At 41.1% G+C, this 17,292-nt stretch overlaps 1 pseudogene; it reads right to left on the bottom strand.

Moving 5' to 3' along the window:
- Positions 1 to 3,843: 3,843 nt before the first annotated feature.
- Positions 3,844 to 5,106, bottom strand: LOC114502051 (annotated as a pseudogene).
- Between the last annotated feature and the right edge of the window lie 12,186 nt (positions 5,107 to 17,292).

Below are 17,292 nucleotides of genomic sequence, written 5' to 3'. Positions count from 1 at the left end.
CACATTGCCACTGTTACTTGGTTTCCAGCTACCATAATTTGCCCCCACACCACGGTGAGAGGAATCTCCTCTGCAAAAAGCTTAAGCAGTCTAAGCAGCTTAAGCAGAGGGAATCTGGCCCAATTCCCTCCTTAGCTCTGTTGAGTTTCTAGCAGTAAAGTCATTCAGGAAATAAAGGTGGAGAGTCAAATTTGGACCCTACTTTGACGAATTGTTATAGGGATCCGCTTGGCATGGCAAATGTAGCCCAGCCCTATTGGAAAACTGACAGGTGAGAGTCGGCACACAGGAAGCCAAATCCATGGATCAGCTTTTCCGTGAGAATCAGGCCTACATTGTACCTAGGCTGCTATGAGGCTTGTTTTTGCTAAAACTCCCTCACCCTGGATTGAGGCAGCAAATGTTTACTGTATATCTTTAAAGTTGTAAGGTTTTCCTAGACCCTGCCAAGGAAATAAACAGCCAATTAGCATGGAAACAGGCAGATAAGTTTTATTTTGGAAGTTTGTGCTACTGGGCGACATTTTCTCTGCATGGAGAAAGGGCTAAGAAAAGACCACTACGGGAGAAGGGAAAGGGTGGGAGTTTTATATGGCTTGACTTCGCGCAGGAGCCAAGGATTGGTTCTTGGTTAACAAAGAAGCACCATATCATTGGTGGTTCCTGGTCTGACATCAGTCATCTCTTCTGGGTCAGAGTTCAGTTGCCATATTACTTGTAGTCCAAACGGTGGCCATATTTGTAGTCCAAAATGCTAATTGTAACTAGGTTCCCAATTGTCCTACCCCGCCCATCCTGACAAAAGTAACTTCCTAAAGTCTGTGCTAAACCTCCCAAGTATGGAGTATAACCAGTTCAACCACTTTTCCCCTTGATCTGCAACATCCTTCTCTCTGAAGTAATTAGCAACATCCTTTCCTTTGTTATCTGTAAAAGGTAATCATCTACGGTGAACCTGTGCATAGTAAATGAGGACCATCCTCAATGTAATGTGCTCAGAGAAGCAATAAAAGCCTGTCCAGGCAGGGGTCGGGGCCCTCTCTCTCTCTCAGAGAGTAGCCATGCTGTCCCTTTTTCTCCATAGGACTTCTGTAGTCCATGAGAATTTGTTCATCACAGCCATAACACATGTACCTCACAGGCCAGAGTCCATATCAGATTATGATTAGGAAGTTGTTACCTTACTCAGGGAATGGCCAGAGAAGAAGGGGAAAAGGGATCTTCAGGAGGTTTTATATGGAAAGCAGAAGTGCACATTAACATTCCATGGCATCCCAAGTCATGTCTGCCCTTCAAGGCTGCCTCCTTCATAATGTCTTCTATAACTAGCTCAGACTTACAGGCTCGCTGGGATACAGGCACATGACATGAAAGGTCATTTGGTCCATTCTTCATCCAATACAAGGCCATTCTTGCAAGATCCTTGACAGATGGTCATCAGCCTGCCAATTCAGGGTCAGGTAGCTCAGTACTCTGACCTCTTCACCTACACACATGGACTTCTCTGAACGTTCTAACTTACAGTTAGTATCACATTTTTAAAGGCAACTTCCTTATCAAGTTTTAAGAATAACTTCTGGACAGATAAAGAAGTGGTACATATATACAATGGAATATTATGCCACCATAAAAAAGGGATGAAATCTAACCATTTGCAACAACATGGATAGACCTAGAGGGTATTATGGTAAGTGAAATAAGTCAGGCAGGGAAAGCAAATACCTTATTATTTTACTTATATGTGGAATCTAAAGAACAAAATAAATGAACAAAGAAAACAGAAAACAACTTACAGATACAGAAAACAGACTGGGGTTGCCAGATGGGAGGGGGTTGGGGGGCTGAGTGAAAAAGATGAAGGTATTAAGAAGTACAAATTGGTAGTTACAAAATAGTCATGGGGATGTAAAGTACAGCATAGGGGATACAGTTAATAGTATTGTAATAACTATGTATGGTGCCTGGTGGATACTCTTCTTAAGAGGGAGGATCCCTTTTTAAACTATATAATTATCTAACCACTATGCTGTACACTTGAAACTAATATAAAATATTAAATGTCAAATGTAATAGAAAAATACAGAAGAATATGCTATTAGATAAGTAAAAATATTTCTACTAAGTTAAGAAAAACAGAATAATTCTTCCACTGAGTATCTACTACAGAAATGAAACAAAAAATGTAGGTAGTAAACTTTACTTGAGGGTGTTGGCTGGGCAGAGGATTCTTCAATGGGGTGTTTCACTTGCTGTTTTGGCAAATGTGTAAGACCAGTACAGTAATAACAGTCATTGTATCTAGACTAGTTCTTAACACCCCAAGACTCCCCTTCTTCCACCCTCTGTCACCTTTCCATAGATGATGTATCTCACCTTGTGTTTCATTTCTTAATTGAGAAGTATAGTAATTGTTAACTTGATCTTCCTACCACCAAATCTACAGTCTTTGTGTCTCCATCCATGGGTTCCACTTCCCCTCCTATATAATGGAGATGGTGGTCCTTTTATAAAAGGTAAGCACCTCCACTTGTGCTCCTCGTCCCATACCCTCCTTTCTTCTCAAGGACTTCACTTCTATTGTTCTCTTTCCTGGCTTCTCACCTCTCACTCTCTCCTGGTTTATTCCTATGAGCATACAAACCTGTCCTTACACCTCCCATCTTAAGAAACCTCCTCATTGTCCCTTAGTATCCTTTCACCTGCCTTACCTCATGTTTCTCAGTGCTGTCAGTACAAGTGACATGGACCATTCTTTGTTTCCTTGCCACTCTTCAGTCCACTCCAGTCTAGATTCTCCTCCCACCACACCACCAAAACTGCTATTGCCAGAATTACCATGGGCTTTATGCAACCAAATACAATGATGATTTTTTTTCTATCTTCATTTTACCTGAGCTCTTAGTAGCCTTTCAGAAGTTGGCTGTTCTTTCCTCTTCAAAACACTTTCATCTCTTAGCTGTAATCTATTGTTTTTATTCCCTTTACTGGCTCCTCCTTCTCTACTTAGCTGCTGAACATCGGACTCTATAGACTCAGTCCAAGGTCCTCCTTTATCATTTTATTTTCTCCATAGCTAACCTCACTGAGGAGTGAAACCTAAGTGATCCTGCTTTTTTTCTGCTCTCAGTTCTCCCCTTTTTCAATCAGCGGTGATTTTTAAAAATATAAATAGGTTTGTGTCTCTCCTCTGTTAAAACTTTTAATAATTCCCCATTGCATTTGGAATAAAGTCTAATTCTTTGCTACAAGACCCTGAATAATCAGCCCTCATCTACCTCTTCCACTCCACCATGCACCACTCTCCCTGTGTAGTTCAACATGCTGCAGCCACTCCAAACTCCTTTCAGTTCCCTCAGCCTAGAACAGTTTCCCTTTATTCACCAGACTGGCTCTGTGGAATCAAACAGAAATCACCCAAATGAGAAGGTTATTTATTCAGAACCTCCTATAGCAAGGTAGTCAGCCACAATCACTTGTGTTTTGGCAGAGACTCAAATGCAGGCAAAAGAGTAGGGAAGGAAGAAGGTTTGGGATATGACCTGATTGGAGGCTGTTGGCCTGGGGGAATTTTAGACAAACTCACTAGAAGTGAGGCATCCTATATGACTGATTAAGAGTACATATTTGAGCCTGGCTGGTGTAGCTCAGTGGATTGAGCATGGGCTGCAAACTAAGGGATTGCTGGTTCGATTCCCAGTCAGGGCGCATGCCTGGGTTGCAGGCCAGGTCCCCAGTGAGAGACACATGAGAGGCAACCACACATTGATGTTTCTCTCCTTCTCTTTCTCCTTCCCTTCTCCTATAAATAAAATCTTTTTTAAAAAGAGTACATATTTGAAAAAAAGAGTATATATTTGTATTTCTCCAGTTGGGAGAGAGGGCAAATATTAGGGAAGCTGTCAGTTACTAATCCAGTCCTGGTTATTTTGGGAAATTTTGTTAAAGGGGTCATTGTTTGGCTTCCTGGACTTGTTGCTACAACAGTCTAACTTCCGACAAGTTTGACCTGAGGATAGTAGGTTGGCGTCCTGTGCCAGTTACTGTAGATAATGGCTTGGTTTCCTGGGCTGGTGTTGCAGGTTGTAGGTCAGGTTCTATTTTTTTTTTAAGTCAAATTTCAATTCACATGAAGTTAAATCAGTCAAGTAAGTGAAAATACCAAAATTTGGGGGTTAGTGTATGACAGTAGAAATTGAATTTTTGTTGCAAATAATATGGTATTTGGTGTTTTCGTTATTGACAAACGATGCTGCAGAAAGAGTAATTGCATCAAATCTCAATTTATCAAGCTCATATTCCATAAAGTTCTTGCAAACTTCTATGGCACCCTCTAACATTTCATCACTACTTTCAGCATGGTTCATTGGAAATGGTTTCCGTGCATCTAATTCATAGAGATGCCCATTTACATGAACTAATGCAATAAAATGAAGACCCACTTTTTCACCTCTACTTGGTGCCTCAGTCTGACCTTTGGGGGCACTGGTCTTATGAGTTACTCGAATAGCACCATACTTCTCCAGATATCACATCAGGCTCTTTCTTCAGGGCTCACTGACACAGACTCCTCCAGGAGTTTGTTCAAGGTCGATCCAGATTCAAAGTGCATCTTGTGTTTGTTGTTGGCATGAGCATGGATCAGTCCAATTGTTCCACAGGCATTTCTGACTATTTGCTTCATGAAACATACTGGTGATGTAACATCATGTCCCTGAGATTTTATGTTTTTCCTCCTCTTCTGTTCTGCATACTTCATACTTTTCTGTGATGAGGAGAAGTAACATTACGCACACTGGTCTTGGTATCATGCTAAGGAGTTCAGGATTTCATATACATAAAAAATGCCAGTTTGGATGTAGACCTGATTGTTTGAGAAACTGGTTGTTGACCTCAGGATAGGCCTCCAGTGGCAGCCAGTGCTGACACTCCATGGCAGCTCTGCACAGCCATTGGTCAGGTTCTACTTTTATGTATGTCTGGCTACTGTCTTTATATTGTCTCTCAGCTCTATACCTTCTGTGACACGCAGGAGGTCCAAACCAGGGAGCTGTACTTGTGTTCATGATATTCTGAAAAAACCACCCAGAGGACCAGCAGATGTGGACGTGCTATGGTCATGCTGTTTATTACTCACATTACAGGGGAGTGTACCCCACCTCCAGCCTATAGGGTTGGGGAAGGAGTAGTGTGTGAAAATTCTATACTTCTGTAATAAACAGAGGACAGAGAAGCCTTGAGAAACAGGGGCCTTGAAAGGGCTGTTTTCCTCGTTCCTTATGGCTGCTGGCCAGGCAGCCACCTGTTCTCTGAAGTCATCGAGGAGCCGTGTCCTGAGTTACCCCACACCTTCTATCTGGTATCAGTTTGTTTGTTTATTTATTTATTTACTTGCTTAAAAATTTTTTTATTAATATGTTTATTGACTTCAGAGAGGGGGGAAGGGAGAAAGAGAGAAACATTAATGTGAGAGAGAAACATTAACTGGTTGTCTCCCATATGCACCCTGACTAGGGACCAAACCCACAACCTATGTATGTGCTCCAAACAGGAATTGAAGCTGCAACCTTTTGGTGCATGTGATGCCACTCCAACCAAATGAGCCACCCAGCCAGGGCTCTGGTATCAGTTTCAATTTTACTTCTTTAGAGGCCTTCCTTGCCCATCAATTTAAAGTAGGTGCTTTTGCTTTTAATTTCATTATTCCCTGTCCTTTCCCTTTGTAATATTTCCCCAAATTAATTATTGCCGGGGTCCAGCCTTGGCCGGTCTCAGGGTCCCCGAAGGAGGAATGGCTCAGGTGAAGTGAATGGAGCGAGACACCAGGTGGGGTGCTGGAGGACAGCCAGGCTCTCTAGGCCTGACTGACTCACTGAGAAGAATTAATCTTTATTTTTATAGGGGAGGTTATACAACATTCAATGGAGCAGGTGCATAGTGTGATTATTAAAACAGAAACAGTTACCATAGAAATAACTTTGAAAAGTACAGAAGGTTTTACAGATCAATCATGTTAAACAAAGAAATAACTGCAAAGTACAGGAGGTCCCACAGATCAACCACGTTAAACAAAGTTTATTTCGACCAAGAGAGTTATCAATTAGCTAGCCAATGAAGCTATATGGGCACAAACTTTCAGGTGCCAGTTAGTAACTAAGTGTCTATTAAGATTCTAGGGATTGGTCTAAATTAAAAGGGTGCAAGGGGTGATTTATAGGTTATATAGAAATTAGCTATTGTCCATTGAGGTTAGATTTGTCTAGGTTAAGTAACTGGTTTTCTGCCTAGGTCTTTTAATTTATACATCTTGGGGAGGGACATATTTTGTATTCATTTCTGTGTGTTGAGATTATTATATTCAACTAGAACTCCTTGCTTCTTTACCCACCTGGTCCCATTAATAAACATTCCTGTCCAGGGTATGGGAGGGGTAGTGGCTCTAATAAATCTTGAGCTTTTAAGTGGTGACTCTTAGGGAGCATTCCTAGCAGCAGCTTCCTCCAGTGTTCTGGCAGCTGGTCTGCCCATAGTTTCATTTTGTCCTTAACTTCCCAGGTGGGGAAAGTAGGCAGCATTAGGGTTGTTAGGGATTTCTGTTCTGTAGTCAGCAAGTCATTTCACGGAGAATCAGAGGCATCATGCAGATTTTTTGTTATAAAGCACAGGTGTCCAAAAATCCCACCAGCTACTGCTAGCAAGGACAGGCATACAGGAAGAGATAGACAGGAGATTTGGCCACAGTCACCTCTGCTGTGCAGATGTGTCTCGTCTGTCCTGACTGTGTCAAGGATCGGATGTTGCCGATTATTATTTGTAATCTATGCTCTTAAATAATATCACACATAGAAGGTCCTCAACAGATATTTGTTGAATGAAGTGATAAATGAATGAATATAGATCATGGTCTCTTTTTCCCATTCCTATCTGACTTTGAAAGGTCACAGAATTGTAGTGTCAGAGGTGGAAGGGCCCTTAGAGGCTATTTAATCTAACGGCCTCACCTTTTACATGAGAAAAATAAAGCCCAAGAGAAAGTAGTGACTGGCTCAGGGTCACAGTTAATAATAGGAGAACCAGAGCTAGAAACCAACCCCTAGTTCACAGTCCTCCTTATCACAAAGCCTAATAATACAGATACTGGGGCAGGCTGAGTTTCTTTACTCTTCCTACTTAGGGGTGTCTACTTTTTCTGTTTCAGATCAACACTGTGGTGTTAGGATTAGTTTTTTAGTTCCAGCTCTGCTAACAATTTGTGTAATCTGGGATAAATTACTGAACTTTTCTAGGTCTATTTTATAATACCTGTTTAATCTTGCTTACAGGACACTGCATTTTGAAAGTGAGATAGTGGATTGTAAAGCAGTTTAGAATTATTAGAACCATTTAAACCACCAATATTCTTAAAACATAGCCCTGGCTGGTGTGGCTCAGTGGATTGAGCACTGACCTGTGAACCAAAGAGTCACTGGTTCGATTCCCAGTCAGGGCACATGCCTGGGTTGCTGGCCAGGTCCCCAGAAGGGGGCGTACAAGGGGCAACCACATACTGATGTTTCTCTCTCTCTCTCTCTTTCTCTTCCCTTCCCCTCTCTCTAAAAGTAAGTAAAAAAATCTTTAAAAACATAACCAAAGGGACTTCCAACCACAATGGAGGCATAGATGGAGGCATAGGTAAGATACACTTTGCCTCCAAACACATCCAAAAACAGGACAACAAATTTAAAAACAAAAAATAATCAGAACTTTCAGAAAACTATATGAAAGTCTAATAACCGAGGAGTTAAAGAAGAAACATTCATTCAGACTAGTAGGAGGGGCGGAGAAGGGCACCCAGGACAGAAAGGACCTGTAGCAAGGCAGCAGCTGGCAAACCAGGGCAAGCAAAATGGTGACTGGTGGATCAGGCATTCTCACATTTGCTTGTAGATAAACTAGGAAGAACAACTGGGGAGCAAGGCAGACTGTGCAACCCAGGATTCCAGCATGGGAAAAGAAAGCTTCAAAACCTCTAGTAAAAACCTGTGAGGGTTGCAGCAGTGGGAGCAACTCCCCACCTCACAGGAGAGTTCATTGGAGAGACCAACAGAGTGCTAGAATGTACACAAACTCACCCACCTGGGAATCAGCACCAGAGAGACCCAATTTGCTTGCGGGTTGGGAAGGAAAGTGACTGAAATCCAGCTGAGAGCCAAGGAAGTGGCATTATTCCCTCTCTAACCCCTCCCCCACAGACAGGGCCACAACACAGCCACATGGGTTGCCCCATCCTGGAGAATACCTAAGGCTGTGCCACTTACAATGTAACAGCTGCCCCAAGACAAAAAAAAAATGGCCCAAATGAAAGAACATATCAAAGCTCCAAAAATAGAACTAAGTGATGAAGAGATATCCAACTGCCCTTCCATTCTAAATGATAGCTTTGCTGGATAGAGTAATCTTGGATCTATCAGATGCAGAGTTCAAAACACTGGTAGTCATAGAAATGGTTGAGTATGGTCGCAAAAATAGAGGAAAAAGTGAAGTCTGTGCAAAGTGAAATAAAGAAAAATATACAGACAACCAACAGTGAAAGGAAGAAAACCAGGACTCAAATCAACGATTTGGACCAGGAGGAAAAAATAAACATTCAACCAGAACAGAATGAAGAAACAAGAATTCAGAACAATGGAATTCAAAAACAAATGAGGAGAGGCTTAGGAACCTCTAGGACAACTTTAAACGTTCCAACAACTGAATCATAGAGGTGCCAGGAGGAGAAGAGGAAGAGCAAGAATTGGGAGACTTATTTGGAAAAAATAATGAAGGAGAACTTCCCTAACCTGGAAAGGAAATAGACTTCCAAGGAAGTCCAGGAAGCTCAGAGTCCCAAAGAGGTTGGACCCAAGGAAGTATGCACCAAGGTGAATCATAATTATATTACCTAAGATTAAAAATAAGGAGAGAATGTTAAAAGCAGCCAGAGAAAAGGACACAGTTACCTACAAAGGAATTCCCACAAGACTACCAGTTGATTTCTCAAAAGCAACCATACAGGCAAGAAGGAGCTATAAAGAAGTATTCAAAGTCATAAAAGGCAAGGACCTACATCCAAGATTACTCTATCCAGCAAAGCTATCATTTAGAATGGAAGGGCAGATAAAGTGTTTCCCAGATAAGGTCATGTTAAAGGAGTTCATCATCACCAAGGCTTTATTATATGAAATGTTACAGGGACTTATCTAAGAAAAAGAAGATGATCAAAACTATAAAGAGTAAACTCACAAAAAAAATCACAACTATCAATAACTACACCTAAACAAAATAAAAAACAAAAACAAACTAAGCAAACAACTAGAACAGAAGCAGAATCACAAAAATGGAAATCCCATGGAGATTAAATGGAGATCACATGGAGATCACATGGAGGGTTATCAGCAGAGATGGAAAGGGGACAGACTGGGAGAAAATGTACAGGGAATAAGAAGCATAAATGGTAGGTACAAAATAGACAGGGTGGCTAAGAATAGTATGGGAATGGAGAAGCCAAAGAACTTATATGTATGACCCATGGACATGAACTAAGGTGGGGGAATGCTGGTGGAATGGGGATACAGGGCAGAGGGGAGTAAAGGGGAGAAAAAAGTGGGACAACTGTAATAGCATAATCAATAAAACATATTAAAAAGTTATATAGAGCCCTGGCTGGCATAGCTCAGTGGATTGAGGGCAGGCTGCGAACCAAAGTGTCCCAGGTTCGATTCCCAGTCAGGGTACATGCCTGGGTTGCAGGCCATGACCCCCAGCAACCGCACATTGATGTTTCTCTCTCTCTATCTCCCTTCCTTCCCTCAATAAATAAAATCTTTAAAAAAAGTTATATAGAACTAAAAATTACCCCAATTAGCTATAGCATTCTTGAGAAAGATCAAAGTAGGAGGGATCACAATACCTGATATCAAACTATACTACAAGGCTACTGTAATCAAAATAGTCTGGTACTGGCATAAGAACAGACACATAGATCATTGGAATAGAATAGAGAGCCCAGAAATAAACCCATGTCTCAATGATCAATTAATATTTGACAAAGGGTAGAATCATAAAATGGAGTAAAAATAGCCTCTTCAACAAATGGTGCTGGGAGATCTGGAATAGTACATGCAAAAAAATTAAACTAGACTACCAGCTTACACCATACACCAGAATAAAGTTAAAATGGGTAAAAGAGTTAAACATAAGCCATGACACCATAAAAGTCCTAGAGGAAAGCAGTAAAATTTCAAATATCCCACATAGCAATATTTTTACTGATATATCTTCTCAGGCAAGGGAAATAGAGGAAAGGATAAACAAATGAGAGTACATCAAATTAAAAACCTTCTGCCTGGTTAAAGAAAACATCATCAAAATGGAAATGCAACCAGCCATATAGGATAACATATTTGCCAACGATACCTCAGCCAAGTGTTTGATCTCCACAATATATAAAGAATTAATACAACTCAATGTCAGGAAGACAAACCCAATTGAAAAAAAATGGTCAATGGATCTGAACACTTTTCCAAGGAGGACATACAGAGGGCCTATAGGCATATGAAATGATGCTCGATATCACTAGCCATCAGAGAGATGCATATTAAAACCACAATGTGATACCATCTCATACCAGTCAGAATGCCGATCATTAACAAATTAAGAAACAAAAAGTGCTGGTAAGGATGTGGAGAAAGGGAACCCTAGTACAGTTAGTGGGAATGCAGACTGGTGCAGCCACTGTGGGAAACAGTATGGAATTTCATCAAAAAACTAAAGGTGGAACTTTCTTTTGACTGAGCAATTCCCTGCTGGGATTATACCCTAAAAATCCTGAAACACCAATTCAAAAGACCTTTGCACCCCTATGTCCATAACAGCATTATTTACAATGGTCAAGTGCTAGAAACAGACTAAGTGACCATCACTAAATGAGTGGATCAAAAAACTGTGGTACATTTACACAATGGAATACTATGCAGCAAAAAGAAAGAAGGAACTCCTACCTTTCACGATAGCATGATGGAAATAGAGAGTATTATACTAAGTGAAATAAGCCAGATGATGAAAGACAAATACCATATGATCTCACCTATAAGAGGAACCTAAAGAACAAAACAAACAAATGAGCAAAATAGAACCAGAGGTATGGAAACAAGGAACACATTTATGACACCAGAGCAAAGAGGGAAAGGGAATAAAGTAGGAAAGAAGGGGAAGACCCTAGTTAAACAACAACTATAAATGACCCGTGTACATAGACATCAGGGTGGAGACTGAATGTGGGAGTGGGGGGCGGCTGGACAGGGGAGAGCAATGGGGCAAAAATTGAGACAACTGTGATAGAACAATTTAACATTTTTAAAAAAAATAAAGAAAAGAAGATCTGTATCTGATGTTTTCACAGCTTTCTAATTCTCTCATTCTGAGAGCAAATTGCTCAAGCTCCCCTCCCTAAACCATCTTTTCAGAGAAGGAATGGTGACTGTGATATGGAGAAGGGTGTGAAGATGGGCTGTTTTCTTGCAGCCTCCCAGCCTTTCAGTGGGCTTTTAGTTGGCATAGGTGTTTATCACAAATGGGAGCCATATCTCTCCCTTAAGAGAGCAAGATGTTGAGAGATTGCTTTCCATTCTGGGACCCTACCCAGGGTCCAGGCTTCTCATTCCTCATCCAGGATGAGAAGCCTGGGCCATGCCCTTAAACTATTTGTGTGGCTTCCCAGAATTATCTCTGAGGCCCTCTGAGCAAACCAGAGCATGAGCAGCTGTGGAAAGTGCATGTTTCCTATCCTCTGGGGTCATGGAACAGCTTCTTCTTTCCTAATCTTGTCTCTCATCTTCAACATTAATTCTCTTCTTAGGAGAGACGATCCTCTCTAACTGGGGGTACTTATGGCTTTGGGGAATTATTTGTTTCCTCTTTCTCCCTTACTGCCTTTAAGATTCTCTTTGTCTTTGAATTTTGCCATTTTAATTATGATGTGTCTTGGAGCGGGCCTCTTTGAGTTCATCTTGATTGGGACCCTCTGTGTTTCCCGAACTTGTGTGACTTTTTCTCTCATCAAGTTAGGGAAATTTTCCATCATTACTTTTTCAAACAGGTTTTCTATCCTTTGTTCCTCTTCTCCTTCTGGTATTCCTATGATATGGATATTATTACATTTCATCTTTTCCTGCAGCTCCCTTAAGCCCTCTTCATTCTTTCTGGGTTTTTTTTTTTTCCATATAATTTCTCTGTCTTGGAATTTTTTTCTACCTTATCCTCCAGCTCACTGTTTCAATCTTCTGCTTCATCTAGCCTGCTTTTAATTCCTTCTACTGTGTTCTCCAATTCAGAAATTGTATTCTTCATTTCCTCTTGGCTCTTGTTGATAGTCTCTGTGTCCTTTTACATACTAGTATAATTCATAGTGTATTTCTTGTAGCTTCCCTGTAATTTTTGGTAATTTTCACTGAGCTCATTGAGCTTCCTTATAACCATTGTTTTCAACTCAATATCTGATGGTTGACTTGTGTCTATTTCATTTAGCACTCTTTCTGGGGTTCCTCACTTCCTTTTGATTGGGTGTTCTTTATCTACCTGTTTTGGGAGAGACTCTTTTTTGTTTGTTTCTCTGTGTTACATTGATCTGCTTTGACTCCCTGTCTTCATGGTATGAACTTCTATGGTAGGACATCTGTGGGATTCAGTGGTGAAGTCTCCTTGATCTCCTTAACTTGATGCTCTTGGGATGCCCTTTATGCCATTTATGGTGGCTCTCTGGTTGTAACTGGGTTTTGATTGTTGTTGGTTTTATCTTTGGTGGTTCCTTCCCTCCAGCTCACTGACTGAGGGTCACTCCATCCACCATGTCTTCTTTACTGTTGTGCAGGTGCACTGTTTTTTTTTTTTTCTAGATCTGCCTCTGGTGATGTCAGGCAGATTCCCTGTCTGGCCTTAAGCAGTCTGTTCAAGACTACGAGGGTTCCACCATCTGTGACTGATTCCTTTGGTTGTTAATCTAGTCTGTCTGTAATCAGCAGTCAGGCTTAAGCACCACAGGATGGGGCAGAGTAATTCCTGTGGGCAGGGCTATTGCTTCCTCTCAGTCTGATATCACTGGGAGGAGGATGGTCTGATTAAGTAAGACAGCTCCTGCAGTATGGGGGATGGCTCAGCACCAGGATCCTGGTGGCTTCTCTCTCAGTTCTCTCCCCAAAGTCACCAGCCCCAGTCTCTCCTCAAATGTGTCTAGTCCTCTCTGCTCTCCCTTTGCTGGAACCCAGGGTAAGTGGCTACAAATGAAAATTTATGTGTTAGCCCTTTAAAAGACTCTCTGTGTCTCCAGCTGTTTGTTCCTGGCAGAGAAAAACCCTACCACTTTTTGCAGCTGGATATTTTCTGGACACTTTTCAGACTCTGGTGCTGTAAGCTGGGCATCCAAGCTTGGGGTTTAGACCCCACACTTCCCAGTAGGATCCCCCTCAGTCACTAAAATATTTCTCTGGCATTTCAGCTGCTGCTTGTGGGAGCTGAGAAGCCCTCTCACATCTCCTCCATACTCCGTACCTGTCACATTGAGGCAAGCTATTTCTTCTGTCTGCCTGTGGTTATAAGGCTTCTCTCCTTCTATTGTTTAGTTGTTTATTCAGGGTGATTTCTCCACAGTTTAGTTATAATTCCAGATTGATCCTAGGAAGAGGTTACTGTAGCCTCTACTCACTCTTCTTCTTTTCTCTCACAGTAATGTAAAGCACTATTAGGTTAGGATTTTGGAGACCTGAGGCTCCGGGATTCACTTCAGAGTTACAGGCAAGTTATAATGGTATAACTTGATACCATTATACCAAGTCAATGGTATCATTGTGGTGGTTTAATTTTTCCTCTAAAATGGGACTACACTTTTTGCTTTCCCTGCAGAGCTTTTGAAGATCATGTGACAATGCTTTGGAAATTTAAAGCACTATAGAAACACAGAATAGAAATGCATAACAAAAAAAGATACTCCACATGCTAGTGTGAAAGAACTCAGGCATCACAGCTGGGCATATCAGGGTTTCAGTCCTGACTCCAATTCTCACTATCCTTCTGACTATAGACAATTTACTATCTTTCCAAGGCTCAGATTGCTCAACTGTAAAACTGTGGTGCAGTCCCAAGTAGTTATTGTAAATATCTTGTAAGCCATGTGTTATGGACTAAATTGTGCCCCCCACCCTAATTCATACATGGAAGTCCTAATACCCTGTGTGACTGTATTTGGAGGTAGGGCCTTTAAGGAGGTAATTAAAGATAAATGAGGCCATAACAGTAGGGCCCTCATTGATGGGACTAGTAACCTTAGAAGAAGAGCAAGAGACACATCAGGAATGCACACACACAGAAGAGAGGCCATGTGGGGATACAGAGAGAAGGCAGCTGACTGGCAAGCCAAGGAGAGAAGCTCAATAGAAACCAAACCTGTGGATACCTTGATTTCTGATTTTCAGCCTCCAGAATGGTAAGAAAATAATATTGTTCAAGCCACTTAGTCTGTGGCATTTCATTATGGTGGCCAGAATAGACTAACACATCATGTAAGGTACTTAGCACAAAAATAACCACATTGTCATGTATACAACATATATAACTTTTTTTTTCTCTCAGAAACAAGATTTTACTATTGTCCCAATGGTTGGTTAAGGTTATTTATCTAGACCTAGTGATGGGTTGGTGCTAATCCAGTCATATTCTCTCCAGGTTGTTCTCATGATTAGTGATATTTGTAATATCCCCAGCCAAGGTTAAAACAAAGCAGTTGCCATAGTGCATGATTTGTCATGCTCATCATTTGGCCTCTGTGAGAGGTGCCAAGTGACATATATGTTATGAAAAGGTAAAATTGTCATTGACATCAATTCCAAAACACACCAGTTCCTCTATTTTGGTATTCACCCTAGAATTTCCCTAATTTTTTCACCTGCTGTATTTTCTGTATTTCTGTAGGCTCACCATTAGTTTACTACCCATGCAGCAAGCATACTGTCAATTTTTCTTATCTGATTTCAAGGAGTGTCTCTTAGTTCCACTACCTGTGACTTAGCAGGTTCAACTCTGTGATCACCCTAAATTATGTAGTTTCCTTTTTCTGGAATTCAGCTAAGTTTTGTTCTTTCTCCTTAGGTACAAACAACCAGAGCTGCAATTTATGGTGAAGTCATCCTATGATATTGCACAGGGGAGAAAATGCTAGTGTCATGTTTTGTCTTCAATGCCTTTCCTCATGGAGGCCATCATTTAGGTAAAGTCAAAGCACAGCTTGACCCACATGACTCAGTTGTTAGGGCAAAAGGTTGCTGAAGGTTGCTGGAGGTTGCTGGTTAAATTCCCAGTCAGAGCGCATGCCTGGGCTGCAGGTTCCATCTTTGATCACTCAGGAGAGGCAACCAATGGATGTTTCTCTCTCACACTGATGTTTTTCTATCTCACTTTCTCCTTCCCTTTGCTTTTCACTGAAAATAAATAAACAGACACAAAGCTGGGCTGGGAAGAGGGAGGAAACCTGGGAAAGGGGCTTCTTTCCACATCCTGCTGGGGCCAGATGCTGGCAGCATTGACTAAGCAGTTTCCCCCTCCTCCACTACTTATAGCTGGGAACTCAGAGCTTCAGAGTCAGTCCTGAAGAGGAACTTCAAGTAGAAAACACAGGACCTTCAGAACAGATAACACAAATCCCACAAAGCCTGACAGAAGGGTGTCACATTCCCACACCCTCACCTGAGCTCCACCTGACCTGTGCTCACTAGGAATCCAGCAGGTCTCGAAGCTTTGGTGGTTCCCTGAGACTCCCTTTGGAAGTGTGGGGGAATCAAATCACTTCCTCAGGCTGTAGATTAGACTAAGGTTAAGAAGCAGCTCCTCATCAATGAGAAAGAAACGAACTAATGGGGAATCTAGCCACCTGGGTGGAAGGAAGGTGTGGGTCACAAATTTTTTGAGAACTAGTGCCTGGTACCTAATTGTTCCTTCTGCAGAGAAAGGACCCCAAGCTAATGACTGGGTCCTGATTGCACTCAGATGGTTCTGGTACTTTGGTAAAAACAACAAATTTTTGATAGAATCAGTCACAGGCTTCCCCCCTGACAATACCTTTCCAAACATTTCTATAGAGTTCAACCAACATGCTCGGGACACCCGCTTACCGATGTGACTGCAATGCAGGTTGTACTATTCAGCTCTTTTTTTGCCTTCGGTTCCTTCCAACATTTGTATGTTAAAAACGGGTAAGAAAATAGCATCTTGAATAACTCTTGCTCTATCTTGCCCAAACTTGAGCAAACAAAATATGCAATCCTAATGTTTTGTTTCTCTTTCCTTTTTGGAGGTTTGGAAGGGAAGACTGTGATGGATGTGGTCACTGCATAGAAGTGAAATATTTTGCAGTCAAATATTCAAACCTTCAAAATGTCTTAGCTTTTTTTTCTTCTACAACTAAGAGCAAAGGAAAAAATTTGAGTATAGACCAACATAGTTTTAGCCTCAGAAAGAAGTTTCTGGAAAATCAGAGCTGTTTTAAAATCAAAGAGGCTGTCTTGGGAGACAGTGAATGCCCCACCATTGAAAGGGTTTCATGCAGAAACTGGATTGTCAGTTGCTAGGAAATGCTTTCTCCAGTTCAACAGTTAATAAGCACTTGTTACACACACATGCCTATAAACTGAATGGGGATTCTTTCACTTGGGTAAGAGGTTGAGTGTGATGACCCATTACAATTCTAAAATTCTGTAACTGTATTTTGTTATATATTAGATCAAAACTGTTTTCATACAGGTGACAAGAAGAGTTTCACCACTTTGTAATGTTTGTTTATAATATAGTCTAGTGCAACAATTTTTTAGTAGCTTATAGTATTTTTCCCATTATCATTTATCCCCTTTATAACCTCTTCCACCTCCACACACCTCCTAATGCAAAATTTTCAACCAGTGTGCTGGGGCATACTGCTGTTGCAATTATTTTTAAAACATGCAATACCTGACTACTTAAGCAGAAGCACTGACCTCTTTTCACTTAGATTGTCAAATTAAAAAATGGCAACAGCCAACACAATAGCCATCCAATGTGCATGAATCAAAATTGTTTTTTTGTCAGATCAAAAATGTATTTTTGGTGTGCTGCATAATTTAGTAATTAATTTGTGTCATGAGATGAAAAAGATTTAAAATCTCTAGTTTAGTGCTTTAAACGAAGTGATCTGGGTTCTAAAGCTAGTTCTGCCACAGAGGACTGTGTGATTGTGGGAAAGTAGCTATTCTGAACCTG

This window comes from Phyllostomus discolor, chromosome 3, assembly GCF_004126475.2.
Source record: "Phyllostomus discolor isolate MPI-MPIP mPhyDis1 chromosome 3, mPhyDis1.pri.v3, whole genome shotgun sequence".
Classification (NCBI taxonomy): Eukaryota; Metazoa; Chordata; class Mammalia; order Chiroptera; family Phyllostomidae; genus Phyllostomus; species Phyllostomus discolor.
Note: the sequence above shows the minus strand (reverse complement) of the source record. Positions and strands in the feature narration are given on the sequence as shown.